A 19,360-nucleotide genomic window follows, 5' to 3' on the forward strand; every position below is an offset into this window, starting at 1 on the left:
TAGAGACGAGGTTTCACCCTGTTGACCAGGATGGTCTCGATCTCTTGACCTTGTGATCCACCCGCCTCGGCCTCCCAAAGTGCTGGGATTACAGGCTTGAGCCACCACACCCGGCAATATATTCTTAACATTATTGACATTTAGGGCAAATTCCATTATTAGACTTTTTCTCATAAAAATGCCTACAACTAAGGCAAGCTTTTCACAGGAGAAAAATACAATGAGAAAATTATGGATAATCAGGCATTGTCAAGAAATATATGGATTATATTGAGTGGATGCTGGCAGCCAAAAGATGGCCTGGACGGGGCAACAGGAGAAAAAACAAAAGCAAGGGACAGGGAAGGAGAACAAAACAGTCTCTACCAATATTTTGCTTATGGCCACCAGAAGTGGCAGGAGATGTGACCAGTGGGGTCCTCCAATGGGGACATCCAATGATATCCTGCTTCATTAAATCAAACATAATTTTGACTTTGCCTCCAATAGGGACATCCAATGATATCCTGTTTCATTAAATCAAACAACCTAATTTTGACTTCGAATTAAGTGCTAGATTCTAGGGGACAATATAAGACATAGTTCCCCCACTAAAGAAATTAAGGGCCTTTTGAGGTGCTATATGAGAAACGAGAATGTTAATATTGACAGAGAAGTCCAGTTTATAAATGACAATAACTCATCTAATTAGTAAATGTTGATTGCCTTTTTTTGTATGACTATAGTCTGCTGACAGTTGATTTTTTAAAAACAAGATCATCTTATTGATCGCACTAAATGAATTGATTCCATTCATTACATTTACCTTCTGTGGTGGCTCCTGAATTGATTATGTTCACTAGGTCAGCCCTGTAGGTGATTCTAGGAAAAGCCAAGATCATCCCAACACTAATGGCTACAGTAATAGCCTCACTAAAGGCCACAGATATGGGGAAAAGACAAGTGACAAGCCTCCTAGTACCTCTTCAGAGCTTCCCTGGAAGACACAGTCACATCTGCACCTTCTTAGACTCAGCTCTAAGGTTCTTTGGACTACACAGCTGGACCTCTGGGAAGTGTCACCATGGACTCACAGGTGCCTCTGTTGGGGGTTTATCTCCCTATGCCCTTAGGGCTTTGGTGGGACAGAAAGCATGTAATTCTCTTTGAAACTGTATTAGTTTGCTAGAACTGCCGTAACAAAGAAAGACAGGCTGACTTCAAAAACAGAAATTAATTTTCTCACAGTTCCTGAGGCTGGAAATCAGAGATCAAGTGTCAGCAGAGTTGGTTTCTTCTCAGGCTTCCCTCTTTGACTTGTAGATGGCCATCTTCTCTCTGTGTTTTCAATAACTTTTCCTCTTTATGTGCCTGTGCCCCACCCTCCTTTTTGTAAACAAGGATTCCAATCACATTGGACAAGAGACCACCCTAGTGATCTCATTTTATCTTAATAGCCTTTTTAGAGACTTTATCTTCACATAGCGTTACATTCTGAGAGGCTGGGGTTTAGGACTTTGTCTTAGCTCAGGCTACCATAAAAAAAAATCCCTTAGATTAGGTAGCTGAAACAACCAATATTTATTGTGTCGCGATTCTGGAGATTAAAGGCCTCTGTGACAGTTCTGGAGGCCTTTAATGGAAGGCCAGCTTCCCAGGGCCCACAAGATCCATGTCTGATACAAGCTCTTTTCTTTGGTGCAGATAGCCACTTTCTCACTGTGTTCTCCCATGGCAGAAAGAGATGTTTGGTTTCTTTTTCTTCTGATAAGGGCACTGGTCCTATCAGATTAGGTGGCCTATGTCTTCATCTAACTTTTTCACAGGCTCTATCTTCAAATATAGTCAGATTGGGAAATAGGGTATCCACATAAAAATTTGGGGGGACACAGCACAGCTCTTAATGGAAGCATTCTGTATTAGCGAAGATCTCTCCGAAGGCCAGCACCCTATCCAGCTCTGTAGAAGTGCAAGAGAGAACACTCAGGGAAGTGCCCCTGTATCGTGGTCTAACAGGCACAGCTGTTCTACCAAGAATATGTACAGTGAAAGCTCTTTTCAATCAGGGAAGGAACTCGACACCCCATTCTGATGTTTAAAGCACTCCAGGGGACTGAGCTGGTACTATCAGGATGAACATGACACAAAATGATCATTCTTCCCCTGAGTAGACTACACCTTTTCATGGAAACAAGCCTTTTAGGCAAAGCCAACTAAGAGTTAAATAATAATAACACCCAGTACCATGAAAAACATTCTGAAAGGCACATTTTTAGCACTTGCTGTAAGAATTGTAGGGCTGTAGTGCTGTTCTCGTTAAGTTATAACTTGTCAGGAGAGTCAGTGCAGTCCTCCCGCACTGCAGTAGAGATAGGGTTCTCAGCAGTCTCTACTGCTCAAACTCTCACGTCAGGAGCTCTTTGGATTTCTTTGTGACTTCTGAATGAAAATTATAAAGTAGAAAATTATCAATATTACTTGGCTGATTAATATTAATCAGACTATATGTGTGTGTTTATGTGTTTATATGAGTGCATGTATAATATACATTTAAATACGTACAAAATCACATAAGACCATGGCAGAGGCCAAAGGAAGCAAGGTGGCCCAGAGGCATATTTGGGGGACAGAGCACTACCCCTGGTGAAAGGTCTAACACCTGGAACTGGGGGTCCATGGTCTCGTTGGACCTCTGCCATGCACATCCCATGACTGGCACTGAGCACTCAGCCAGCCATCCCAGCAGGGAAGCTGCAAGAAAAACTGTTCCTCCATTTGCCATTCCAGAGTCGATCTGTAAGAACCTACTTCTCTTGCTCACCTTATGCAGCAATGGGAGCTGATTGCCTACTTCCTGCCCATTTTATTTTCCAACTCTCCAGATCTGAGAATTGATGAGAGGAAGAAAAATTACTTAGAGATGCTCCAGGACTCAACCTTTGTTCTCTGTGTTCCTGATGTTAAGGTAAAACTGTATGAACAAAATGCCAGAGAATCTTGACGAGGACCTTGAAATGCTTTGCAAACTCAGTGCACCCACACGGTACTGCTAAGTTAGGCTGACATGCCCATGAATTACATGTACTATCAACCAACAAAAATGATTCATGGGCACATCTTGTCCTGAGAGGCAATCACTTAGGATTCTAATCTTCTTGTGTCTACTGTGCTCCACAGTCTGCCCTAGTTTCTGTCCATATTTGAAAATTACTCAGTGTTAAAATGTGGCTTCCTACCTTTTGATTTTTTTTTTTTTTTGTATTCCAAGAGACATGGCATTGAGTTCATCTCTTTGCTCCACATTTGTCAAGTAGAATAACCTATTATAGTTTCCAGCGTTATGCCCCAGGTACCTAAGCCCTGGTGCTAGCCTCATTAACTAGTCAAAGGAGGGGAATAAAAAGATTACTTTGAAGTTGAATATTAATCTCTCTTCCTATATATAGAAAATTCTTACATCCTAAAAATAACCGAGGGATTGGCATATAAGGCTCATGATATAAATGATGGCCATTTTGAAAAGTGGTTAAAATTGGAGTGGTTAATATGCTGTTACATAATTAATCCTGGTACAGATGAACTTGACTGATATATATTCATTCTCCCGCCACCAGCCTGACAAGGTTCTAGAAACAGATTAATAATAAGCAATTCATACTTCATACTCATTATCCTTTTCACAAAACAGAATTGGGCATTTTTTTTTCTCCACATTTCATTATAAAGGGCACAATCTATACCCTTAAAAACTCATTTTGAAGAAATAAGTTTAGAATATAGCTCCTTGCAAAATGATCATTTCTTACATATTTTCTTACTATTTTAGCTATCTGGATCAATAACCACAAAAGCTTAGCATTGGTGAAGTTCATATTTCTCCCTGTTACACAATGAATTCAGAAAAAAGATTTTCCACTAACCAAGAAAAAGTGATACAGAATTTTAAATACTGGTAATAGTGACTAACTCACCTGTAAACAAATAGTAAAAACAAAAACAAAAACAAAAACTCAAACAGTAAGGATTGACTGAGCAATGTTAACTGTAATGCTCAAGAATATATGTGTTCTCTCATAGATACTTCTGGAAACTGAATGAAAGCATGTTAAAATGATGTTTCTTACCATTATTATTATTCTTTAATAGAATGAATAAATAAATACTAGAGGTTTTACTAGGTTGGAAATTGATTTTTTCATGTGTTATTGTTTCCAATGCAAATTATGTCCAATAATAAGCGAACTTGACCTTAATTCAGAATAACTAATTTAATAATCTCACACGCTTTGATCATTGATGTGTCTCTCAACACATAGCACAGTGCCTGGTAGATAGCTGGCACTGAACAGATATTTGTCATATGAATGAGAGGATAAATTGGTGGTTAGGAAAACATAAGCAATACATTCCTCCAACTGTATCAGTTGGGAATATCAAAGTCATTACTTTCAAATATTTTACCAACCAGAAACCAATTTCCTCACCAATGGCCAGGAACATTTCTATGTACAAGGAGGGCTGAATTCAAAGGATTATAAGGAGCTTCCATGTTTGGAGCAGAAAGTTACGCTGGGTGCTTAAAAATATTCATTCTCAGGCCTGATGACCATCTTCAGGTCAAGTGACATGGTCATAGGTTAGAGCAAGTACAGCTTTTTCAATTATCCCAGTAAAACCAATACTGCCACAAACTGCATGTACCATATTTACTGTAGAAGCTACAGACTCAGTAAGATGGCAGACACGAGGGACCAGAATAAAAATTTCAGAGATCACGCTCTTACCCTTTGCTCACTGGGAAACAAATGGAGGTGGGGAGTTGTATCCAAATTATATAACCTAAGACAGAATGTATTATGCTCTGGAAAGGAAATGTTGAACCTTTTATGTAAACCTAGATAATTGTGTGTGTGTGTGTGTGTGTGTGTGTGTGTGTGTGTGTGTGTGTGTGTGTGTGTGTGGGTGTGTGTGTGGGTGTGGGTGCATGTGGGCATCTTTTCATGAAAATGAACAATTTGTTTAAAAAACCCAGAATACCAAAATACTCATAATACAGTAAAATGATCAACATTCATAATTCATCTAACCTATACTGTACTTTCCTAAAATAAATATCTCAAAACAAAGTACACATGCACACACACACACACACACACACAGCCTAAGAGGGAAGAAATCAATCCAGCTGATGAAAGAGAATGGTCCCCCTGCTGCCGGCTCTGCCCCTGTCCTCCTCAGAGCTTCGTGGCACCTGCCATGTAACCAACAGGAAACATTCATCCTAATCCTTTTACCTATAAAACCCTTGTTGATTCAAATTCCTTTGTTTCCCATTTCCTGAATAGTCCAGACCTTCACACCCCACCAATACCTTCAGAATTTAAAGTAATGGTACGTATTACCAAGAGGAAAATAAGTAACAGTATACTCTAATTGCTAGCATGGATTTCTGTTAAAATATCTGTTTAACCTTTCTAGTTCTTCCTTTACAAACATGTGATATAAAAGCCCAACCTAAAACAAATAAAAACAGGAAAGAATAATGAGGTACACATAATTATAGCATTCTGTGTATCATATTGCTGCAAAGATGAACTATTTACATAAAATTATCCATCAAATAGAGTCATTTCATAATAATGCTCTTTTTAAAAGACCATAATGTTTCATTACAAATAATCTAACAAGACTATGGTGTATAATAAAAATGACACTAGAATTAAAATTTTTGTAATTTTCTGCCATGACATTAACCTAATACTAGTTCACTTTACACCTCAACCTCAGAACTGTACAATATGTCTCATGCAGGTAATTGTTTACTGAAGGATTCACCAGTCATCTGATTTTTAGCTTTTAGAGTTCAATCAGGCATACTAACATATATGAATTTGGTCTGTTATCAATCATTTATGCACATTTAGGCATGGCATATTAAATAGAGTAATTAATTTTTTAAAATAGATGATTCACTTGGGGGTTAGTTTTTCCTATATAATTACGCTTATCTTAGGCAAATTTTAAGAATAATTTGAATTAGAGAATAAATATCAACAGGGAGGAGATGGCTTTTAATCTTGTTTTTTGGCAGTGGTTCTCAAACTGGAGCATCAGAAGCATGTTGTAAGGTGAGGCTCATGCCTGTAATCCCAGTTCTTTGGGAGGCAGAGGTGGGTGGGTCATGAGGTCAGGAGATCAAGACCATTCTGGACAACATGGTTAAACCTCATCTCTACTAAAAATACAAAAATTAGCTGGTCATGGTAGCTTGTGCCTGTAATCCCAGCTACTCAAGAGGCTGAGGCAGGAGAATCACTTGAACCACGGAGTCAGAGGTATCAGTGAGCCGAGATCGCACCACTGCCCTCCAGCCTGGTGACAGAGTGAGACTTCATATCAAAAATAAAAAATTAAAAAACTAAAAAATAGATAATAAATCAGACAAATTAAAATTTACCTTAAATTTAACTTGCATAAACGATACACTTGACTTGTGAATTTGAAAACTATCCCATTGTCCTTTGTAATGACAGTTTATGCAACAAACTTTCATATACCACTTGGTTCAAAAGCAATTCACTGGGCCAGTTTAGATGAGATTCCCACACACACACTCTTTCTCCAGTGTAATTGTTTATACTCAGTTAACTCAATGCAACAGAGATGGGCTCCAATAACTTTGAAGCATAAATGCAGTCTTAATTATGTGTATACAGTAAGTGCCCCCTTATCCATGGTTTGGCTTTTTGTGTTTCAGTGACCTGCTATCAACTATGCTCTTAAAATAGTAAATAAAAAATTCTAGAAATAAACAATTCGAAAGATTTAAATGTTACTGCATTCTGAGTGGCATGAAATCCTGTACCATCCCACTCAGTTTCACCTGGTAGATGAATCCTCCCTTTGTCTAACCTGTCCTCACTGTACATGCTGCCTGCCCATCAGTCACTTAGCAGCTGTCTCGGTGATCTGATAAAAAACTGCTAGTATATCCAGTGTTTGGTACTATCCTTGGTTTCAGGCATCCCCTAGGAGTCTTGGAGTACATCCTCCCCTCCAAAGGGGGCACTACCATATTCTGATTTGGCCACTGTGGAAATCTTTGTAGAACATAGAGAAACTAAGCTCACACTTGGGATACTGAAAGGATTTAATTTTCTTGCCCACTAGTAATGATGCTGCCTCTTTAAAAATCAAATCTGAAATATCTTTATCACAACAAATACTGGAGATAAATTAAAGCAAATTATTATTTTGTCAAATGGTTTTTGTATGACAGGCTTTTCTCTGGAGTTGTTCATTTCCATGTCAAAGAAGAAACAATATTGTGCATTTCTAAAATAAACACACCATTTATAAATTATTCTCACACAACAGAAATAGTTGTTACTTTGAAAAAAAAAAAAAAAACAATGTTGAATTTCTTTTTCTGCTGTAATCACTGCCAGTCAGCTGAAATGGCATGTAGCTGCAGATATGTGATTGCATGATGCATTTAGGATAGCAATGATGTCATAATCAAACCCATGTTGGATAGTTTGCAGTTAAGAAAGGATATTTTTACAAACAATTTGATTTTCTGATTGTTTGCTAATTATTTATTTATTTTAGCATCATGCTGAACAGTCATTACACTCATTTTATTTCTTATGAAAAGTCATTTTACTCTCCAAATCAGTTGAGGGCAGACTCTAAGATGGCCCTCAATAAGCTTCGCCTCCTGGTATTCATGCTAATGAGTAGTCCTTTTTTCCTGAAAGTGGACTGGCCTAGCAAAGCTGATGGAATGTCCTTTCCCTTCTTACATTTCAAAAGGTAGTGACTTCAGTCTTGCTAACAGCCAGCCTCTCCTTTGCTGGCTTTGATGAATCAATCAGCCATGTAGAAGAGGTCCATATATTCAGGATCTGAGTACAGCTTTCAGCTAACACACAGCAAACAACTGAAGATTTTAGTCCAGCTACCCAGAAGAATCAAAATCCTGCTAGCAACCACAGAGCTTGGGAATTAATGCTTGCACAGTCAAGCCTTCAGGTGAAGCCTCAGCCTTGCCCAGTCACTTGAATGCTGTCTTGGAGAGACCTAAAGCAGAGCTTACTTAAGCTGGTCCTGGACTCCCAATCCACAGGCACTGTGAGATAGTAAATGAGTGTTGTTTTAAGCCACTGAATTTGTGGTAAATCATACATAGCAATAGGTAACCGATACAATGTCTTTCCTTATTTGTTGGTTTCCTTTTGGTTATGTATGCTGCCACGTGGTTTTAACTTATGTGTATGTCAGCCAGAGGTATTCTGCATCATTAAAATACATTCTCATTGAGAGGTGCCACTAAGAAGTACAGGCTTTGAAGTCAGAGAGAAAAGAAAAATCCATATTCCTGTGCAAAGTATTTAGCCTCTCTTGGCCTCAGTTTCCTTGCCCATAAATGAGATTACATTATTATTACTTCAGGGTTATAGCAAATATATTAACTGACCATATGTTCACTTAACAGGGTGTCTGGAATTACCACTATTAAAGTTTTCTGAAGAAAACAACTATAATCAATGGCTTTTAGGAATTTTCCTTATTGATAACCACACTGTCATTCTAGCAGGCCAACTCATCACCTCTTCTACACAATCTATTGTGCCAACACTATTTTTAGGCCTCAGCCAGGACTGTGTAAGAATTGTCCTACTGGAAGTTAAAGTTTTCTCCACATCAAGATGTTCCCAGGCTTGGGTGTCTGCAGGCCTGGTGATTTAGCCTCTGACTTGATGGATTGCAGCTTTTGGCTCACACAGGATTGGTGTCCATACTTGACCCCACACTTTACCACTCACCTCTGCTTGGTTTCTCTTGTTTTGGCTTTTTATCATTTTCGTAATCTCTTATGGGTTGGATGCAGAGAGGGGTGATTGTGAAAATAATTCAAAGTAATGTTTCTAATTCTTATTCTTAAAAACACTTTTAAGCCAATTTTTGTTTACCTGGTATGTAGCTCTCCTGCAGAAGGAATGTGTTTGCTCTGACAGAGCACAAATTCGGTGGGTGAGAATCCCACTAATTATGGAGCCATTCTGCACACTGATCATGTCTGGGAAAAAAGTAGCATGCCTGCAGTGATTGGATTTTCAGACGATTCCATTACTCTGTTTATTTGGTCTTTAAAATACATAATTCAACATTTCAGATTTGCTCTGAAGATGAAAAAGTATGCATTTTTCATAGCTTACACATGTTCAATATAATACTTAAGCAAGTTGTTAAATCAATTCTGCAAAGCAGCAATAAAAGTGGTCTACCGTTTTAACAAATACTAAGCACTGAAGGCATGTTCTTCCATAAGGAAATACAAGGCCTTCTTTTGTCCTAAAGTTTTTTTTTTTTTTAACAACAATGACTCACCTCTTTTAGTGACTTTATATTTATGATTGAAATTATATATGATTTCAACTTTTTTATTTATTTATCTGAACAAACAGGAACTTTTTTCTTCACATAAGCATAATCTCACAGTATTGAAAAAGTAGTCACAAGATGGTTTTTGTCCATGGAAAAGAAGAAAAAGGAGGAGTTACTATTATGTTTTCATCTCTTGAATCGTATGACATAAAAGAAAGCCTGAGGATACATCAGTATTAACAGCGTTTTTAACCTGGTTTCTCATGCAACAGGATGCAATCAATAAACACTTAAAAATAAAGATTTATTTAAAGCTCTTTCTTTCATGTATGAAAGTATAAACATCGTCATGAGAATGGTAACCTTAAAATATGACCTCACTCTAGTTGTCAACTTTTGAAAGAGATGGGGAATCCAAATAGTCACTTTACCCAAGGGTAGCTTTCCTTCCCGACTAAAATTTGATTCTTAAAAATTATTTCAATCATTTCATCATTGTATAACTTGCCACTTAGAGGATAAAAGACCTCCTGAAACCTGCATTATCCATTTTAAATGGGGATAATTATAAAGTAAATGATCACTCCAGTGCTCTCAGTGATCCATGATAATTTCCTGGAATTAATGGTAGCTTCAAAGATTTGTCCCATAAGAGAATATGGTTAATGTTTGAAAAAGAAAGCTAAATAAATTCACAATTATAGTAATGGTCACACAAAGCACTGAAAACATTTTAAGGTTAAAATTGACCTAGAGAAAACAAATTCAAAAGACCAAAATAAAAATTCAGTGCCTAAGAAGGTAATTAATTTAAAAGCATGCAATAAATGCTCATGAAAAGCACAGGGGACAAATTTGGTACTGAATAATACATAGATGTCAGAGATGTTGTTAGAAGGTCAACAAATATTCCATTATTATCTATCATGTATACCTCAGTAGGTATTATAAGTTTGCTACAAAATTAGTTTTATAAGTTCTAATATTTGTTTACTACGCATTTTTCAGAACTAATTCAGGACCTTTTCTTATTTTTCTTCACTATTGGGTGAATTGTCCAGTTACATGGCTGGTAAAAAAGTCTTTTATAAAGAGAGTATAATTAAGTTGACTGCAGAGAGAAATGTAAACTGTGACCTGCATGACAGTCACTCAATAAACTTTCATCGGTGTATGCTTATCTATGACTGCATAACTGCAGTAACTATTTTAAAATAAAGCTCCTTGTTTATGCAGGGTAACTGCTTTTGAAACTGGGCATATTCTATGTAGTTTTTGCAATTATCCTTTCAAACCTGAAAAATATATAGTACTTTATAATATGTTAATATCCATCATTGATTCCATTTACTTGTATTTTGCTAATAAGTATAAAATCAGGTCTGGTATACGGCAGCCATTCAATTTCCTTTCCCCAAAAAATTGAGGCACCATGTCTGAGCTCTCACAGCAACTTATAATGAAAGTAGAAATATAAATTAAAATACCCAGGCTTCATTAAATACCTTCAGAAAGATCCTTTACCCTTGTTAAATATCAAGTATAGATTTCTACAAACTCATGCAGAATATGAAAAAGGTCAAAAAATGATCTAACATATATCCATCTCACTATACCCATTATCGCCTAGGTGATGCACTCATGACGCATGTCTCTAGAGCCTCCCCAAATCTAATGCCTTAAAGTGCCCTTTCTGTTGACTGACCCACCAGACTTCAAGTGTCTGCAGCACCAGACTTCAAGATTATTCTTTCTCCTCCTTTCAAGTTAGCCAAAATTTCTTTTTCTGTTGAGCAGCTAATCTTGGGCAGTCAGGAGTTCAGTGTCTGATTAAAAAATGTGATTTACATTAGAGCTCCAGAACCCTTGGGAAGTGCTATTTGTATTTTAAAAGAGCATCTTATGAATCAAATCCTTCCTAATAGGTCATACTGTGGCCACACTGATGAGAGAGGGAGAAATGAGGTCCACAAATGCCTCAACTATGCCATTGAGAAGAGAAAAGCATACTCGTCTTATATTTAAAAAGAAACTGGAGAACAGAGGTTTCTGCACTGACAAAGATAATTATTCAGAATAGATAATAGAATACACCAGTAGATTAAAGCCAGGGATCATAAAGTAAATCAGGAGACCTGTGGTTCATGTTAGAGTGGCAATTAGCAAATTTAGCAAATATAATTACCTCAATACTTCTCCCATCTCACACATAAAATGTGAGAGTCTTTCTTCTCTCTGGAGATGTCCAGAATGAGTTAATTCCAAAGCAAAATTTTCCATGGTGCCTATCTCCCAGAGGATCACCACCACTACCCAGAACTGCTTCTTGTGTTCTAACTTACACAGCTATCCAGCCAACCAATTTATCATTTAGGGCAGATCAAACACGTCTAGGAAAAGAACACACATATTTCCTTTCTGAAGTCACTTGATTATTAAAGAAAAAAAAATTTTTTTTACTATCTTTAAAATTACCTTGCTGTAGGAATAAGTTCTTACTTAACAATAACATTTAATATAAATAGATTAATCTTTCCAATCAAAAGACACCAAGGAAATAAATGTTTATAAAAACAAGACCCAATGATCTGCTGCTGTATAGAAATGCTACTGATTTGCAATATAGAAACACCAATGGGGAACAATCCAAAAACAAAATCAAGAAAATAATCCCATTTAAAATACTTACAAATAAAGTTAAATACCTGGGAATTAACCAAAGAAGTGAAAGAACTCTACAATGAAAACTATAAACATTGATACAATAAATTAAAGATGACATATTTTAAAAAGTAATGAATATTCCATGTTCATGGGTTAGAAGAATCAATATTGTCAAAATATCTATACTACCCAAAGCAATCTACAGATTTAAGGCAATCTCTGTCTCTGTCTTGATAGAGATTAATAGAATGTCATTCTTCAGGGAAATAGGAAAAACAATCCTAAAATTTATATGGATAATTTCCATTTTGACAGTGATTGATAGAATACCACTCTTCACTGAAACAGAAAAAAAATCCAAAAATTTATATGAAATCACAAAAGACCCAGGATAGCCAAAGCTATCCTAAAGAAAAAGAACAGAACTGGAGAAGCTATATTACCTGACATCAAATTATACAACAGAGCTATAGTAACCAAAACAGCATGGGACTGGTATGAAAACAGACACATACCTCAGTGAAGTGGAATAGAGAACACAGAGATAAATCCACACACCTACAGTTAACTCATTTTTGACAAAGGTGTCAAGAATACACAGTCTGAAAAAGATAGTCTTTTCAATAAATGGTGCTAGGAAATCTGGATAGCCATATACAGAAGAATGAAACTCAGACTCCCATTGCTCACTACATAAAAAAATCATATAAAAATGGATTAAAGACTTAAATCTAAGACCTCAAACTATGAAACTATTAAAAGAGAACATTGGAAAAACTCTTCAAGGCACTGAACAAATATATCTTGAGTCATACCCCCACAAGTTCAAGCAATAAAAGCAAAAATGATCGAATGGGATCACATCAAGTTAAAAAGCTGCAGAGCAAAGGAAACAACACAGTGAGGAGACAATCCACAGAATGGAAGAAAATGTTTGCAAACTACCCATCTGACAAGAAATTCATCGCCAGAATATATGAGGAGCTGAAATAACTCTTTAGGAAAAAAAATCTAATAATCTGATTTTAAAATGGGCAAAACATCTGAATAGGTTATTCAAAAGAACACATACAAATGGCAAACAGGCATATGAAAAGGTGTGTGTTATCATTGATCATCAGAAAAATGAAAATCAAGACTACTATGAGATATTGTCTTACTCCAGACAAAGTGGCTTATATCTCACCAGCATGTGAGAAAAGGGGACTGTCATAAACAGTTGGTGGGAATGTAAATCAGTGCAACCTATCTGGAGAACAGTTTGGATAGAGAGCGGAAAGATGGTTACCAGAGGCCGGGAATTAAAGTTGGGGGCTGGGTAGGGGACAAGTAGGAATAGTTAATGAGTACCAAAAATAGTTAGAAATAATGAATAAAAACCAGTATTTGCTAGCATAACAGAGTGACTATAGGGAAAAAATAATTTTATTTTAAAATAGATTTTAAAATAATTAAAACTGTATAATTGGATTATTTGCAGCCCAAAGGACAAATGCTTATCCTTACATATACCCTATTTATCCTGATGTGATTATTATGCATTGCATGCTTGTATCAAACTATCTCATGTAACTCATAAATATATACACCTACTATGTACCCGTGATTTTTTAAAATTATCCTGTCTTTAGCTCTGGGGTTATCCATGTGTTTTGCCATTAGAAGATATTTAAGGACTTCACTGTTAGGCTGTAGTTGATTGTTACTGCTGCTGAAGAAGCAGGGCACACAGAACAGTGGACAATTCTGAGAGCTAGTTCTGTGTGGACATAACACGTAGCACAATCGGAACAAGTGACATTGCTCATGCCTCCTGGGTTCCATTCTGTGACAGATGACAATCATCAGCTTAATGCAAAGTCATGGTCAGATTGGCTTTGCAATCCATGATGCTTCGATGTGCATTCACAAAGCCTGATTCTACTGAGAGAGAAAGGTATATGGTAAGGTACTACACAGTAAATAAATGATATAGAACAAGATTTTTAAGGAGAGGTTTTGCCTAATCACATGACAATAAGATACAGAAGAAAAGTGGGATGCCAATCGGGATGCTAAATATAAAAATCAGAACCAACCTTATATGTCTCTCTTTTTATAACCAGTTTTTCTCAATCCTCTTCATATTAAAATGTACCAACCATTTTTAGAAAACCAAGAAAATGCTGTTTTCTTGAAACAAATAGCAAAATAAATTTCAACAGTGTTTTAAAAAAGAGCTTAAAATATAAACATACAAAGCCCAACATGAATAGACTGTCAGTTTTATGTTGAAAGGAGTTCTCACAGACAGGACATGGCTGCTGACTAGGCCCCAAGTAGTAGAGGTCAGATCTCTCAGCTCGGTCTAACAAGTTCTTAAGAAGGATCTACCACCCAATCGCCACTGTAGTAAAATAATGAAAGACCCATTCAACATCCATTTATTTATTCAACAAATAGAGATGTAGGAATACCAGGCTCTGTGCTAGATGCTGGAGATACAATGATGAACCACACAAAACTGAACCCTCATAGAGTTTGTGGTCTTGGGAAGAAATTAATCAGATCACCACAATAAATAATGCAGAACTAGAAACTGTGAGAAGTAAGGAAAGGTAGAAGGAAATATGGGAAGTAATAATGGGACGATCTGGCCTGTTAGAGAATTCTTGGAGAACTGATGCTTGAGCCAAACTACGGGAGAGGAATGGGTGTGAATCAGTGAAGAATACTGGGGCTCAAAAATCAGCATGGGCCAAGATCTCAGAGTGAGAGACAAAATGGGTACACTCAAGGAAGTAAAAGGAAATCAGTCGTGGTAAATCAGATTTGGGAACTGAACCTACACTACAGCTTTGTGCATATTGTCTCACTTAACAATCACAACAACCAATCAAATTGGCGTTAGTATGATTTTCATTATGCATATGTAGGAATCAAGACTTACAGAAAGTATAAGCAACTTATCCACAGGTCCCCAAAAAGTAAATTATAGATCTGGATCTGATCTTCTTGATTAGTCTGAAATACAGCTAGACTAGGGAATTTCTATCCCTGCCCTCATCTCTTGAGTACTACGGCCTCTTTTTGTGCCCCAGATTGTGGCTGCATTGCCCAGAGCAAACCCAATCGTCGCCAGCAAAGCATCTTTTCCTATCTACTGATTAAGCATATGCAGTAATGCAAGGTGTCCATTAATTTCTATTAATTCCAAAATGCTAGAACAGGATGGAGTATCATCAACTCTCAAGAAGGGAGCTTTATGGAAATTTTATGAAAATACTGTCTTTCTATATTCGAAGTAACAAAGCTTGGTGCTTGTCCAAGAAGTTGTAAATATTTAAAATAGAAGTGAGCTTAGGAAAGGTTATTTTATTTTAAGTTAGGTTGATGCAGCCACTAATGCTCATTGCTCAACTGATTTAAATTATCTGTGGCAGGTGATTTCTCTCCATTCCACACCTTTCCCCCTGGGCTTTCAGAAGGCCACATCCTGCTGCTTTTTCCTTAGTTCTTTAGCCTTCCTGTGCGTTTCCTCATCCTCTCTGCTCATATGTTCCATGTCTCTGAACATTGACACACCCATGTTCTATCAAGGATGGGCCTATCAAACCAAGAATCTGAATCTTCCACTGGAAAGACACTGACAATATCCAACATCCCTATGTGGTTATATAGGCATAAATTGCTATTTAGGACTTGGAACAATTACACAGGCACTTGAAAAGAATCAAGCAATTAAAAACACACACATGCGTGCATGCATACACACATACACACATGACAATGCTGTTAAAACACTTGAAAATTTTCCCAGGAAAGCTAGGGAGAAAGACGTTAAATGTATCAGAAAGAACAAGAAACCGGATTCTGTGAGGCACTAAGCACAGACAATCTGGATTTTGTCAACAAGTTTCAGAAGATTTACCTCAGCTGTACCCTGTATCTCTTATTTCAAAGTATAAATGTTGGGGGCCACAAAGGACAAGGACAATAATGATTAATATTTCCCATGCACTATTTATGCAGAGCTACAACCTCTGTTTGTCATCTCTAAATCAGAGTTAAAGACTTTTGGTGTGGAAGAAATTTTAAAATGCCCAGTCTATGGGAGTTCCACAGTACTCAGATTTTCAGTAAAACTGGAGATCAGAGATGGCACAATAAATTCAGAGTCAACAAACTAGCAACAGAAATGCTTGAAACTGGTCATGCAGTTTGTTTAGGCTGCATATTTAAAATGTGGAAATAATATGTTTCCTTTAGCAGCTAGGTTGTATCTCAGCTTCCAATACCTTATCTGTCTTAAAAGCCAAGAGCTGATGGAAAGGAATGCAAATTCAGGGACATGTAAGCATATTTAAGAAAGGTTGTGGATTATTCTTTGTTGCAGAGCTCAGAACACATTTCTTCTCCTGGGAATGCCTTGTTGTAATCCTGTCCACAGGTTGAAGGTAAAATGTAGAATTTTTTTTATTTTGATTTTTTTAATCGAGACAGGGTCTTGCTCTGTTGCCCCTGCTGGAGTGCAGTGGTGAGATCATAGCTCACTGCACCCTTGGACCTCCTAGGCTCAAGTAATACTCCCACCTCAGCCTCACAAAGTATTGGGATTACAGGCATGAGCCACCATGCCCAGCTGACATGTGCAATCTTAAGCTGACTTGAAATCATCGGTTTATTCCTCATTCAGTTGTTCAGTTGTTCAACTCTCACTGAGCCAGGTGTGTGGCTGGGCACTGCATGGAGAAACCGCCATTGGCCTACTCTTCACCCTGCTTCACTTCAGCAAGCAAGGCAGATAAAAACTGCAAATCGGATGCATGTCATTAAGAATGGCAGGACATTCAAAAGAAAGAACTGTTATCTCAACCCACTCCCCTGCAACTGCCTCAATACTGAACTGGAATAGGTGGAGTCCGGACCAACTTTCCTGAAGTCACATTTGAAAGGGTGAGACCAGGACCTGGTAAATGGGAGTGGAAAAGAAGGGGCTATTCCAGACAGAGAGGACAGCTTGGGTTGATGCCAAAGCAGAGCACACTCCAGGCTGGCTAGGAGTCTGGAACAGCTCTGCGGATGGGAGGTGGTGGCAAGGTGTGGCAGCGGGGAGGCTAACGTGGAGGCCACAAGGTTGACCTCTATTTTTCTATATTAGACAAAGCAAAATGAACCCCACTGGCATGATCTGATTTGCACTTTAAAAACTGCACAATCCTCAGCTTGTGAGTGTATGTTAAGCTCACAATTTCACAGTGAAGCTGTGACTTCAAGTGTCAGAGGCAGAGACACCAGTAGGTCCAAATTTCCACACACTTAAACAATAGTTTCCCACATAAACCTCAGTTTTCTCTGAAACAACGACAATAATCATAGCTGACACTTACTGAACATTTACTTATACCACGCACCAGTCTAAGCATGTATCACTTTCATGTAATGAATTAAAAAATCTAATAATATTTTTTTAAAAACTTGCCCAAATTAAAAAACAATGGCAAGTAGTCGTCCTGTTTTGGTGTCCACTAAAACCCTGAGGGCTCCAGGGCAGAGATTTCATAGATTATGTCACATCATTGGCCGGGCTTGATATCTCATGCCTGTAATCCCAGCACTTTGGGAGGCTGAGGCAGGCAGATCACAAGTTTGAGACCAGTGTGGTCAAAATAGTGAAACCTCGGCGCTCTTATTAAAAATACAAAAAATTAGACGGGTGTGGTGGTATGTACCTATAATCCCAGTTACTCAGGAGGCTGAGGCAGGAGAATCACGTGAACCCAGGAGGCAGAGGTTGCAGTGACCTGAGATGGCACCACTGCACTCCAGTCCAGGGGGACAGTATGAGACTCCGTCTCAAAAAAAAAAAAAAATCACATGATTGACTTGTTGTTGTCACTGCAGTATTCATATTAAACTCACAGACTGCTGGATATACTATCTTCACCAGTACTATATGTTTTCATAAAGAATAATAGTAGTAAATTGCTTGTTATATTTGTGTCCCTGCAGCAAGTAACAATTGCTGAGCTCATATTGCATTTAATATGTTTTGCATGTCACTGTCACATTATGTTATGGCTGTAACACAGCATAAGACAATTGTTCAGTCGGTTGTTGCCTCAAGAATATTTACAATACTATCATTATGAAGAAAATGCGTATCTACCCTTTCGCACGTTAACCAATACTGTGAGAGCACCGGTTTCAGCCCTACCACAGGAGAGGCACTTGGCATAATAAAGTTGTCTTGAAAGGGAAGTAAAAAATTTTAGGCTACTTGAACTTGCACAAATTTCCTTTTTAACAGCAAAATACATATGATTTTGTGAAGGTAGTGTATCACCTTGTGTTATGGCAAAAGTATCATTTTTTTCATTAGGAAAATATGATATGAAGAATTTCACATTGAGGATGATCTATGAAAACCACATGAAAAAATTTAAAATGTAACCTGGAATTGTTGAATATATTAATATTAGTCTTCTTGCCAAAAGCAGGAACATCTTTTCCAGAACTTGGTAGAAGGGAACACAATGTAATCAAGTAATAATCCAATGTCTATCTTCTGCCAAATTGAAACACTGCCTTTGATTTTTCCATGAAATATTTAGCATTTATTATTGCACTATTTATTTTTATGTCTGAATATTTTAGAAAATTGTTATGAATAACCTGGACAGAATAACTAATAACAACACAATTCTATGTGCATGTTATTTGTTATAATAAAAACATCCACTGCTATATTTTAAACTTTGAGTACAAGAAAGAAAATTCTACATTAAAACTTTATCTATTAACAAGACCTATGTGCATATTAAAAACAAGTGATAAAGAAAATGCTGAAAACTCATCAATCTTAAAAAATATCTAAAAAAATTTTAGATTATATATGTTTAAGGAATGGGAGTGACACAATTGAACTGTGAATGCTGGTTAATTAGGTAAAAATTACATGATGTGTAATAGGTGAATATCTATTTACTGATCATTTATTTTTCTTCTTTTGTGAATTAACCCTTCATGCATTTTAATAATGTTTCCATTTGAGCCTTTTTTTCTCCACTACATTAATCATGTACTGAGACTACATATTAAGAATGCGAAGATTACCGTATAGGTTGCTAAAAGTTTTTCCAATTTTTCATTCAACTTTCAACCATTTAAATGGAATATTATTATATAGAAATTTTATTTTATTTTTGAGATGGAGTCTTGCTCTGTTGCCTAGGCTGGAGTGCAGTGGCACAGTCTCAGCTCACTGCAACCTCTGCCTCTTGGGTTCAAGCGATTCTCCTGCCTCAGCCTCCCAAGCAGCTGGGATCACAAGCATGCATCACCAAAC

General features: G+C 37.2%; 1 protein-coding gene across 2 annotated transcripts in view; it reads right to left on the reverse strand.

Moving 5' to 3' along the window:
• The window catches only part of FAM155A (family with sequence similarity 155 member A), a 670,880-nt gene that overhangs the window by 220,646 nt on the left and 430,874 nt on the right, over positions 1–19,360 (reverse strand). The window lies entirely within an intron of this gene.

This window comes from Cebus imitator, unplaced genomic scaffold, assembly GCF_001604975.1.
Source record: "Cebus imitator isolate Cc_AM_T3 unplaced genomic scaffold, Cebus_imitator-1.0 Scaffold14, whole genome shotgun sequence".
Taxonomy (NCBI): Eukaryota; Metazoa; Chordata; class Mammalia; order Primates; family Cebidae; genus Cebus; species Cebus imitator.